Here is a 10050-nt window from a genome sequence, read left to right as displayed (position 1 = left end):
ACTTCATCCGTGAGGAATGCCAGTTCTTAGACTCTTAATTTTCTCCCTTCTGGCTAGCTGCTATCATTTGGCTGCCAGGCTGTGAAGGTAAAAGGCTTCTGCTGGCTTTGCCTAGATGTTTGGCTCTGAATGTAGTAGCACTGATGTGACGTTGTACCATTGGTTTACAGAGATGCTGCTCCTGATCAGTCAGGACGTTGATCTGTGTGTTGGTGGTGTGCTCTGCAATGGCCACAGTTTACATTAATGTGTTCTGGTAACCGCTGTGCAGGCCCAGGGGTGGGCTGCCCAGTCCTGCTGTGGGTGGTGATCTTCAAGCAGAGAGCTGGGAGCAAGCTGCTTGGGTTGGGAAGCACTTAATTTCCCTGAGCTCCGGTTGCCTCTGAGTACCTCTTGGCCAACTGGAGAATGGGGGCATAAAATCATCAAAGCTCCTGCTTGACACAGCAGTCCTCTCTCTGGCACCCCATGGGCTTGGGTGCCTCTGCCTGGCACTGGCCCGGGCAGTAGACCCAAGTCCTTTCATGTGGAAGAGCTACAAACAAAACCTGGGCCCTTGTCCAGAGAGAGGGTTGCATGAGGGGCTGCTCTTGGTGGGTCTGTACAGCACGAAGAACATTTTAGTCTCTCGCTCTTAGAAATATGTGCTACATATCAGATCATCTGTGGAGTCTCACAGCACTTGTAGCTTTTTCAAGATGTGCAGACTCATCCCAGTGGAGAAAGATCACAGAGCCTTGTAAAGTTTTAGGGGTAACTGATACCCAGGGAAAAAAAAAAAAAAAAGAGTTGTAGACTCATCGTCTCTTCTTCTGGCCTGCTCCACTGCCAGCCAAGCCTCTGTTCAGCCCCATAGCCTTTTCTGTGTTAAAAGGAAGGCTCAAAGGCCGACAGTAGAATGGAAACCTGACAGCAGATCTGTGTTTAAAGACTGTGCGCTCCATCCTGTGTTACTTCTTCAGTTTGCTGCTGTGTCTAAAGAGGGCATTATTCAGGCTGATGGTAGCGGCAGCACTGGAAGTTGTGTCACAAGGCAGTCAGTCCTGAATGAACTTTTCCCCAGTTGGTGACAGTGTGTCTACTTGCATTATCACTAATACTATATAAGGTATGATGAAATAAACACAATAAAAAGGCACTGCAGGAACCTTGTGAGGCAGACTTAAGCCAAAGCCAGGAAATTTGAAGTTAAGGCTTCACACTTTACGCTTAACTCTCTGTTGTGCCTAAGGAAATTTCAGTCCACATGAGCTATCACATCACAGCAGTAATAAACCCCTCAAACACTTATGAACAGGCTATGAAGTCTGGCTTTTGAGGCTTTAATGGACTGTATGTTAGGCTAGTAATGCTGGTTTAATATGGTTCATTATCTTTAAGGCATTATGAGTATTTTGCTTTCCCAGTTAGATCCTGGCATGAATACAGAGGCAAAGTGCCGATGTCCCCTGTTGCCTTTGATAATATACCTTACTTCTGATCTTGTTGTTAAAGGCAACCATGTCATAGACCTCGCTGCCCGAGCATCTCTTACTGGCATCAGGAAAGATAAGTTTTAAATCAGAAAAAAAAAAAACCCAAAACCATCCAGGGATGCCTACCAGTCATATGCTGCACCCATCTAGCCTGCTTTGCATACAGTGTTTATTTCCTATAGAAGTACATACTAGCAATGAAGCACCTTTTATTGATACAACAAATTTTAGGGATGCTTTCAAAATGCTTTGTGTTGATTAAGCCCTTGTGCATCTTAACCAGCCTTCCCTGTCTTTTACAGTGCATGAGCTGACCCACAAAGAGAGGTAAGGGCCACGGTTTCTCAAGCGGCTATAGGTTTTGTAGCAGGAGCAAGGTACCCACTGTGCTCCCCAGCACATGGTGGTGGGCTGTCACTGTCACTGTCACTAAATGGGCTTCAGGGACCTGCCCCTTCCAACACGAGGTGATTTTTCTTAACCCTGAGGGGTAGCACTAGAGCTAAATACCGTCTGGATATGGAAGAGGGCAGCTTTGGACAACCAAACCCAGTGGCTGTACATAACCTAAGTCTCTCTCAGTATAGCATCTCGCTAACACTCTTGTGGACATTTTAGTCTCCCTGGGGGCATCTGGCTATTTTATAAACTCTTCAGGCTCTTTCCAGTGCTGTCACTTCTCAACTCTTAGGCAGTGTCTGAGAGGAAAAATTAAGGTCAAATTTTTAGTCACAGAACAGGTTTCTAGACAGGTCCGTCACCCTCTCCTCGTCGGAATTCCCACTCCGGAGTGAACCCTGGGAGCAGCAATTCCTGAAATAAGTGATCCAAGGGTTGTGCATCTGTGTGTTTCCATGGAAATGCTGGATGAATAGGTTTTAAACACATGGCAGGATCCCTGTTCAACACCAAGGCTGAGGAACAGCCACATAGTGTCAGCGCCTTTGCCACAAAACACTTCGACTCATTATATTTTTACTTGATATCAACCCAATTAGCTTATGCTGTTTATTGCGTTTAATTTTCCTTTTGGTTATATAATGGCTGTCATGGTTCCAGGAACAGAGGAGTGAATAGCAGCTATCTCACTTGAGAGCTATTTTTACCCTCTCCACTCTTCTTCATGACAAAAAAAAATATATATTATTAATCTGCACTACAAAAAAAAAAATAATGTACTACTTCTGAATGCTTCCCCCTCTCCCAGTAAACATTATGTTTGTTTGGACACAATGGCCAGGTAACAATACCGTGCCAATTTAGGCATTTTTAGCATATTCTGTTCAAAGTAAAAGTATTTGTTTCAGTGAGTCCCTTAGGCAAAATGCGTACAACACATATGAGATTTCAGTGACTTGTTTCATTTTCCAGCAAATGACAAGGAGTTCTCCTAAATAAGTCCCTGAATAGTTCACTTATGTTTCATCATAGCAGTATGTGTACTGGCTATATTAATAAACTAAATGTGCCCAGGCCTACTCTTTAGCATGGAGTCTAAATGGAGTGGTACAGCCCACACTTGTGTTACTGAACTCCTGTTGTTTTCAAAGCAGGGTAGTCTCATACAATCTGCCTATTAGGAATAGTCTACGTATGTCCCATGTTAACATCTGAAATGTAGCCAGGAACTGTGTGTTCTCAGTGCTGCACTGGTCAAAACCATGCCATGGGTTTTTCTAGGAATTTTACCAGAAAGGGAATTGGGTGCCAGTGCTCGGGAACATTTTATTTTCTAGTAAAGATGCAACCAGTGTTGGTGTCCTGGTCTTGTCTATTCCAGAACAACACTGGAAAGACACAATCCAGTGTTTCCAAGCACATATTTTTATTTAGAGCCTGTAGAATAACATGAATCTAATGTCAACAACAAACTGTGAGCTGTGCAGGAGACGCTCTCATGACCTTCATGGCTGGGAATGTAACATAGTACTATAATCCCTAAGCAATCATTTTACCGTTAGCAACGTGATTTTTTTGTACTTTGGTAGTGCTTCAGAGATCTTGTCATGGTACTGTACAAATACAAACCAAAAGGAGGTACGTAAAGGGCATACTCGTCTAATTTAAACACTCGCAGCCTGTTTTGATCATATACTGTATTCGGGTTGTAGGATGACCTGCAGAATAATTAGGAGTTTCAACAGAGAATATTACATATTATAACTAACCTTTTTGTAACTGAAACTGATACAGAGAGTTAAGTGAATGTTTCACCGTAATTTAGTAGCTAATTTTATCTTTTGTAACATAGTTGTGAACGGATTGTATGCAAATTTATTGAAAATTCACTATTTTCAAAAAATTGTTTATAATCTGCAAATTGTTCTCATGGGCTTTATTGCACATATACAAGTGTTGAGCAGACATCATTTAGACTTCGATTCCTCTCTGCCTGTAGGTCATTCCCCACTTTCCTCATAGGTTGGGGCCAACTTTTAAGTTAAGCAGGTGTTTGCGTTTGTAAGGTCCAAGCTTGCCTTTTGTCAACATTTTTCAGTATTCACTTCTCATTTGCTGTGATCACCAGCCTCCCTGACACTGCATTGATCCGTGGAATATTTGGCAGTACCAGGTGGTTTCTTCTGTTTCCCTGCTGCCTCCGCGAGGCCCTTCGGCTTTGACATCGGGAGAAGGCGGCGTAGCCCCGCGCAGCACAAGGCATTTCCTTGCAAGGTTCAATGCTCTGCTCCAAGTCTGGCTCATTCTGTTTCTTTTCTCGCCTGTGATGCCAGGAGCGGTCAGAGAGAGGAGGCAGACGGGGAGCTTTTGAAATGCTTTGCCTGATCTCTGTCTGGTTTCAGTCACCGTTTCAGAGCTTTGTGAAATCTCGGGTCTGATGAGCACCGAGGGCGCAGGAACGGATATTCTCGGAATAGAGGGGGATTTGCCTGTTTGATGAACTCAGCCTGTATCGCTCGCAGTGAGGCCAGGTAATCTGTACTGCCAGGCACTGTGTACTACCACTAGATATGAGGAGAAAGAGTCTTGTTTACAGAAAAAAACGGAGCTTTTTATGATCAGCTAACAATTGTAAGCAGTCACTATAAAAAAAAATGCAGATTTTCTTCCGAAAAAGAAAGGAGTTAGGATCTGGTCCTGCACTGTTGTAATCGATGCGAGATTTTCTATCCACTCAGCTGGGAACATTGTCTAGTCCTCGTTTTGAGATGTTGAATAAACACTGACTTGGCAAATTTCTTCAAGATCCAAATTATTTATTTGCACCCATAGAATCATAAATACAATTTCAGAAGGAGCAAGTGTGTGGTTTAAATTTATTTCAGCATCAGTTTTCACTAGAAACGGAATGCAAATTGAAGTACATTTATGGTTAGAAAAGAGGCTGTAAGGATACCTTGTTTTTTTCATACTACCTGCTTCATCATTGCCTTCTAATCCAAGTTGATAAAAATAATGTTCTACTATTTTGATTTCTTTTAAGCCTGTACAGCTGCAAAAAGTCAGCCTGAGTAACATTTTGCCTCTATGCAGTACAAACATTTCCATTCATCTCTGATTCTTGGCCCTTTTATTATGGAGGATGGAAAATGAAGCTGATACATGAATTTAAAGAAGCACAACTCCATTTTTGGTGGTCATTTGACCTTGTAGTTTTCACCTTGGATTCTAACCAATTTCATTACAGAATTTACCACTAAAGGCTCCAGAATGCTGTTTTTACGTCTGCTTTGTTAAATGTAGCTTCATTTGAAGCACAGGGAAACCAAACAGCCTCGACTTTTTTAGGTATATGGGGCAGTGTAAAAAGGCTATGCATTCTGAACTTGCAAAGGTATGTGGAGACGGTTGATTATCAATGTCTTCTGCCTTTCATTAAGCTGGGGATCCCAAATTAGATTATGAAACTTGTTTACTATCTGAAGCCTGAGTACTTGGAGCCAGTGTTAATTCAGAGCCATCTCTAGTGCAAATGCCTGGCATCAAAAATAAATTTCTGGAATAAGGAGAGTTTGCTGTTACATATCTCTGCTCCTGACTGATTAATTACACATGATTTTTACCAGACTTTGGGCTTCCAGAAAAGCTTGGCAGGTTCTCATGAAAGCACAGGCAACGGTTCTCATGAAAGCCTGTGAATCTGCACAAGATAACCTACCGTTTTTGGTGTCAGCATACGTGCTGGACATTGACCCCCTTATGTATGTGGTGACTGGGACCAATGTCCAGAGTGGTTTTTGGGGCCCAGTTCAGTGCAGCCTAGATGCTATTCTTCTGAGCAGACTGAGCATATGTATAGGCTATTGCTGATATCGCACATGTGCTCTGGCTTGTGTCATGTTCTTATTCATCATATTCCCCTGGATGGTACAAGTAATCTCTGTCACATGCTATATGTTAAATTAACAACTCCTTCTTGTCCTTTATCGCAGGTGGTCTATGACCCTTGTCTAGTGCTCACTACCTCTTCACACTCAACCTTCCCACTTTTGTTCCCTTGCTGTCATCAGAAAGGCAAAAGCAACGATGTTTTCATCTTAGTCAGGTAATAAAGAGGAAAGTCTAAGAATGACAAACCTGTAGAGTTACAAAAGAGAGACAGGTGGGTGTCCCATGCAATTTCAGAGAACGTTGAACTATGGAGACTAAGTTCAACACAATGGAGCAGTGGTTACTCTGAAATCATGGCCTACAAATGGAAGACTAGACAATGGAGGACTACCAGAAACGCAGAATGACGATTCCTGGCCATCATAAGTGTGCAAGGCTGGCATTAAGATCAGAGACTCTTGCATGCAGTTGCTCATAACAACGTATAAAGAAGTCAGAGATGAACTCTATCTCTTTTGAAAAAATCAGACCTCGGTCTCCTTTGCTATAGTGCACTTGTCCTGTACACAACCAGTGCAGAAAACAGCCTCCTCAGAAGCAGTGCTTCTTCTGAGAAGGTGAGAAAGATAGAAAGGATGCATTTTTTGCACTTGGAAAATGCATACTATTGTCACTGCTGCTGCAAGCAGTGGAGCAAGGTCAATGGCAGAGACAGCCCAGGTGCCTCACCCTGAGTCATGCCACCGGGCAACATCAGAACTTGGCTCATGTCTAGTATTTCCATGTGGCAAAACTCCTGATGACTGCTGTAGTAGGGGTAATAGGGATCATGAATGATTCACAGTGCTGACAGGCCTTAATAGCTGCAAATACTGGCCACATACTTTCTTTCTGATGCCTGAGTTGCGGTAACATGTCATTGTCTGATGTGCCCTCCGAGAGATTTCTTTTCGCAGTTACTCAACTCCAGCTATTTCTGCCAGTTACTATCACATGTACTAATGCCAATATTTTTACTTGTCAGTTGGACTAATTCTTCAGAGATTTACTAAGAACTCAACTTTTCATCTCTGTGGGGTGTACCAGGAAAAGGAGGAAGCATGAAGGAAGTGTACTGACCTGAGTGTTATCAGTTTTAAACTGCTTGTGTTTACATGCTCTAACTGATAGAAATAATAATAAAAAAATTTAAAACCTGTTTAAAATCATAGAATATTTTGTGTCAGAAGGGAGCTCTAAAGGTCTCTTGATCAACCCCCTGCTCAACACAGGACCAGCTTCAAATTTAGATTATGTTGCTCAGGGCCAAGGACGGAAGTTTCCACAGCCTCTCTGGGCCCCGTCCCAGTGCTGCACCTCTCGCACCAGGGACTTTAAAAAAAATTTTATATCCTATTGGAATTTTCTTCACTGCAGCTTATGCCTTGTTCTCCTTGTTCTTCCCTGAGCATCTCTGAGAAGAGTATGACTTTGTCTTCTCTGCAGCTTCTCTTTTGCATCTGAGCTGTTGATTTACAGCTCTCTCTTCCAGGGAAGTTGGGTGAGGGCTGCTTAAATCCTAGTTTCTCCACATATTTTCCTTAATGATCGCATGGAAAAAGAGTATTCTCAAGTTTTGTAAGAAGAGATGGGGAATCAGTTCCTTCTTCTCATGATTTTTTCCCATTAAAGTTTTCCCAACTGAAAACTCTAAAAACAAAAATTAGCTGATCAGCTGAACATTTCATATAGATAATTCTGACTCATTTAATTCTTCACCTGTAATATCACTGATATCTGGGGAGTGCTCCTGGCTGTTTCTGGAAGCTGAAGTGTAAATCAGAGCTTGGCTGGCCTGTCCAGTGCTGATTATCTGCACTGCTAAATGTTAGCAAGCTACCCGTCTTGGCATTGGCCCATGCCAACTAGTGCTCTGAGACAATACGTTGGAATGGTCTGGGAGACAGTATGTGCCAAGGACTGCTCCCATTAGACAGCATGGATGAGATTGCATCAGCTTTGGCTTCTTTCACTCTCATCTGCTAAAACTATCCCAGCAGGATTTGCTCCCTCAAACATCTCCTCAGACCTTCATGCCACCTCTGTGTCAAGCAACAAGACCATCCTTGGTCTGCAACACTCCTCATGTTATTTCAGATAATTTGAAGTAGAAAAAAATCACTGTCAATATACTAATTATGCCTTAAAACCGAGAGACATAAAGTCCACACAAGACCCAGGGCCAAGTGCTCTGCAGCATGGAATGGACATCCTGTACCGCTTGCTCTCAAGATTGCAGAACAGTTCCTGGCCTGGTTTTATTTAGCATTATAGATGTAGTCAGATTGGTGATGGGCCTAGTGCATATTCCAGTATGTGAAAAGTTTATAAATCAAGGCAGGCAGCTGTTGCCCTTGTCAAAGTCTATCTGTCTAGTTAGGTCACTACAGAGGAGAGAAATAGACCCTCACAGGAGTTGATACCACCAGTTTTCCCGCTTTCATGTCGGCAGGAGAAGCCAGCCCTTCTCTCTCCTTGCTGTTTTCTATCCGAACTCCGTTCCTGTCCTTTTTTTCCTCCCCTTCCTGAAGTAAGGGTGGCTTTAGTTGAATCTTCATCCTTGGGATAACCAAATACAACTTTGGCCTGCATTGCTGAACATCCTTGAGAGAGCTTTTTGCCTGAATATTCATAGAGCTCCTTGGGCAGGTATTGGAACCATCTTGACTACTGCACAGACATACTCTGACAGCTTGCTTTGCTTTGATCAATGAACACTCAACAAATAAAAGGCATAGGAAGAATAGAGAAGAATATTTCTGTCAGAAAGGAAGGACTCTATTCAAACAATATGCTGTACCAGTCGCCTGGAGATGATAACTTATGCAATGAAGTAAGCCTGCAGACCAAACGCAAGAACCTCTAGTCCTTTCCTACAGAAATGGACAGGAGACGCTATATATTGCTAGAGACCTTGGACCTGAGCAGCTTAAGGTTAGGGGATGTGAGATGACTTTGAGAGTGTTTACTTTTTCTCTGCAAAACATCACCTACACCGAGTAAACTTGCCCTAAGTCAAGATGATCGTTCACTGGGGAAGCCAGCTGGCATTGGTGTTTTGGGTAGCGTGTGTGCGTGCTATGATGCAAAGTAGCACACACATACTGCCGACTGCTACTTTGCAGCTGGTTTTGCCCGTCAGCAGCTTCCTAGTGAAGCAAGGCTTTGGGAGAGCAGTCTGAATGCCATTGGTAAAGATGAGGTGTTTGAACTAGAAAGAACTGTCACTGGCTATGTCTGCTTTTTCAAGAAATGTGGCCTACAGAGAACAGAATGATTTTGAAGTACAGATATCTGATTCCTCCTAACCCCCAATTCTCAAAAGAAGAATGAAAAAATGTCACAAACTTGCCTCCTTAAATTATATTTTTTTTTCTCCTCAGTTTACATCCAACTGAACCTTAAACAGGCTGCCCCCAGGTCACAGACATTGCCCAAGCACATTGGTTTTGTTTCTGCTTATTACTGTTGCACGAAATTACAGAAAGGGCTGGAAAGGCTGGGAAAATTGAAACAGCCAAGAACTTTTTTTTTAATCTGGTAATGGAGATTTCTTTCTTGATAACTTCTTTGCAGTCAAAGGAGGATTTGGGTGGCTTTTGCTTCTAGGCAACATATTTCAGAAGAGCAAGGTGCTCCTCTTTTACAAAAATCAAGCAGGATTTTAATTTAACTTTTTTGCCCACTTACTAACATTTTTCTCATAGATTCTGGGCATACAACATTTCTGTGATTGCTGCTGCCTCCCGTGGTGGTGACTTGGTGGATATACGTAGTTTTCTGTCAGCTGAGGTGAGTGACATTGTTCATTTGGCCTAACATACAAAACCAAATTCTTGCATCTGAACATTGCCTCAAAAATAACATTGTCTCAGAGACCAGGCAGTTACCCTTCTTACAATTACTTCGTTTATCAGAAGAGCTGCCACGTTTTTCCCGTTCCATTTTTCTTCCATTTCTTACTGCAGTTGATACTGAGATTCTGGTTGCTTTCTTTAAGCTAAATAATTAGGCCATCACTAGCTTCCTCCCCTTCCCCTGCCAAAAGAAGTCACAATGCAATACAAAGACCTAGTTTCTTGCTACTGATTTCCCATTTCTACTTTGTGCAGTTTATAGACTGCAGAGAAAAAATAAGTGAGAAATAATGCTGGAAGTGATGTCTAAAAAGTCATTTAGAAAAGGGAATTAAAAAAAAAAATCTCCAAAATTTCAACTGGGTCAATGTTTTGTTTCAGGCTGTGGT

At 42.4% G+C, this 10050-nt stretch overlaps 1 pseudogene; it reads right to left on the bottom strand.

The window, feature by feature from the left end:
• The window catches only part of LOC104620961, a 22627-nt pseudogene extending 14131 nt beyond the window's left edge, over window positions 1-8496 (bottom strand).
• Window positions 8497-10050: the final 1554 nt, after the last annotated feature.

The sequence above is a fragment of the Phaethon lepturus genome, unplaced genomic scaffold, assembly GCF_000687285.1.
Source record: "Phaethon lepturus isolate BGI_N335 unplaced genomic scaffold, ASM68728v1 scaffold5790, whole genome shotgun sequence".
NCBI lineage: Eukaryota > Metazoa > Chordata > Aves > Phaethontiformes > Phaethontidae > Phaethon > Phaethon lepturus.
This window is presented reverse-complemented; position numbering and strand designations above follow the sequence as displayed.